General features: G+C 38.9%; 1 long non-coding RNA gene across 1 annotated transcript; it reads right to left on the bottom strand.

Moving 5' to 3' along the window:
* Positions 1–616: 616 nt before the first annotated feature.
* LOC307265588 lies at positions 617–2,636 on the bottom strand. The gene is made up of 3 exons (XR_013845351.1): positions 1,998–2,636; positions 943–1,035; positions 617–851 (listed from the first exon to the last, which is right to left on the bottom strand). It is a non-coding gene; the product is annotated as an uncharacterized lncRNA (long non-coding RNA).
* Between the last annotated feature and the right edge of the window lie 60 nt (positions 2,637–2,696).

Genomic DNA, 2,696 nt, shown 5'->3' with positions numbered 1-2,696 from the left:
ACAACCACAAAGTGTCACACCATATAACATTTTATGCAGTTTAAAAACGTATATATTTTGAACACATGCTTTATAAATTATAAGGGTCTTCATGCTGCAAAAGCAAGACTAATAAATGTCATGTACCTATACAAATGTTTAATGTATTTTATATTTATGAATTACAGTTATTACATCAAAGCACGATAAGTAAACATGTAAAGTAAGAGCTTACCAATAAATCACAAATGTATACAGCTTTTTAAAATATATGTTTGGTTTAACGTATATATGGTCAAAATAGAAGATTAACCAATTTAAAATGAGAATGCACTCATAATAGCATACCTCCCAGTATAGCTGTTTAATCCTCATATTTTATTAAGAGAAAATGTTAAATTTTGTATCTGGCTCTAGATAAAACTACCCCCAATCCTCAGGTGTTTCCAGAACAAGACTTTATTACAAAACACAAAACTAAACAAGTAACCGTATCCTTGGTCTGTGGCTCAATTCTTTACCAAATTTAGTCAAAATCTATTTTAGCTTTTTGAGATGTCTAACAAACAAACATGACTGAGTACGTCACCTATTTGACTGTAATCAACAACATTATGAATTGAGTACTGATCTGACTTTGTCTAGACTTATAATAATCACTATCTGAAAACGGGAAACCAAATTGTGTGCTTGAGTTGTGTGAAGCTGTGACTGCCAGGCGAGTCCCAGGCTGCTCCATCTTCAGAGATCTTCTCACAGGTTCTGGAAAGGCAGCAGGTGCACGGTGCAGTGAAGAACCAGCTCTGCTCTCTCCTAGAGTCTTTAGTTATGTGGAGTCTGTCCCTCTCAGAGAGTCCCCCAGGGCCAAGGTGCTAGGGGACGGACATTATGTAAGAATCCGTTTAGTGATATTATAGTATAAACATGATGGATAATATTTAGGGACTGACTGAAGCTGCTCACTGTAGCTGCGATGGCTTGACAGGGTGGCAGTGTCACATTATAGCTTCCTCTCATCTGCCATAATGTTTGAAATGCAGGACAGCCAAGTTGAGTCTGTGGAAAAGCAAATTGTGTAGATCAGAAGTTGAACATATAAGTTATCCCAGACAAGTACATACAGCATGTAAACATTTTAAACCCTAATTTACTGTGTGAAGTGCTGAGACAACGCTGCCATAATGTGGAAGAAAATTAACATTAGCTAATAAAATGCCAGAGTAGGTTTGGGTTGATTCAGATCACAAAGTTAAACACGAATGCAGTATTATAACAGCCATGTATTTAATTCTCTTCATGGGGGTTATCCTCTTGATAGTCATTTGAAAACGCTTTGTTGATGTTTTTTCGGGCTCAACGAGCAGATATAAATGATTATTAGGCCTACATGATGGAGCTGCTGCACAATTTAACACATGTTTATAACATAGTTTTCTCATCTGCATCATGGGCAGCTTATCTACGGGTCTGTCTTCAGAAACATGTCAACATGTATGTTGCGTGCAGGGGGAATACGTGCTCACATTTATTTATTTGGATCTTGATTAGCCACTACAAAGGCAGCAAATGCTCTATATAGGGTCAACACATGCTAACATTACATCCTGATGTAAAACTAGTATGATATGATGGTGCTAATGTCCCAGCAAAGTAGACATACAGCCACAGCGTGTCTGATTTTTATTTTAGCATCACGAGTAGCCTATATCAATATATTTTGCTGACTCAATGTCCCCGGCTAGCGCCAGTATTGTTTAAACTGATTAACGGAAGGAGTCATTGGTCAGCCTTCGTATTTGAGGTTAACAGTTAATTATAATCATGTAAAATATTGCATTATGCCTTATAAAATGGCCCATCTTACAAGAAAGGATGCCAACCAACATTAGCCGTTTTGACCTGTTAGCTAGTGGGTTAGCTAGTATGCTGCCTAACAATAAATGACCACACGTTGCTTTTCATCATTGAAATTATTATGCCGACATGGGAGTTTAAAAACATTCGCTAACAAGACTTACAGTTCATAGTTTCCGTGGGTTTAAATATCTGACGGCCCCGTGTCCTAGTAGGTCTGTGTCCGTGACCATCGGTCCAGCGTCGGCCGCAGCTCCGGACGATGAAGCAGCTCAGCTGTTTATTAAACCACCGCAGGCCCTGGTGTTGTTATCCTGAACTTTACCGTGTCACCCACACATAAGCCTCCTGTCTAAAATGATCGGGAAACCACCGTGTGTTTCGTGAGGGAGGCGGCGGCGCCAGAGATGTAGTTCCGTCTCTTCACGTGTAAACATACCAAGGCTCAAAGCTAGCTAGCTAGCACCGCTTATTTTCTGTCACAGAAACCGTGGACTACATTTATTCTAAGGCTGGAGTACACTATACTTCTCCTTTACTGTAATGTAAAATACAATGCAATGTAAAACTACAGAAAAAATACGAGCACACTAAGTGACACATCTTCAATTCACTACGACCTACTACTGCCTGCACGTAGATGCATTCCCGTTCGGTCAGCGTCCCCTTGCTACGTAATATGACGCGTTTGACGTAGGGGTTTAAAAAAAAAGAACTTTGTAGGAGCTTAGCTCAAAACAGCCACTTTGATCTCGGAATCAACATTCTTATGTTTTGAAAAACAAAAAAAATCCTGCATATTATTTTTCAATGGGGATGTCCATAATAGATTATGTATACATCTAGGAATATTTTTAACTTCC

The sequence above is a fragment of the Ammodytes marinus genome, assembly GCF_949987685.1.
Source record: "Ammodytes marinus genome assembly, chromosome: 18".
Taxonomy (NCBI): domain Eukaryota; kingdom Metazoa; phylum Chordata; class Actinopteri; order Uranoscopiformes; family Ammodytidae; genus Ammodytes; species Ammodytes marinus.
The sequence above is the reverse complement of the archived record's forward strand: the minus strand, read 5'-3'. Positions and strand labels throughout refer to the sequence as shown.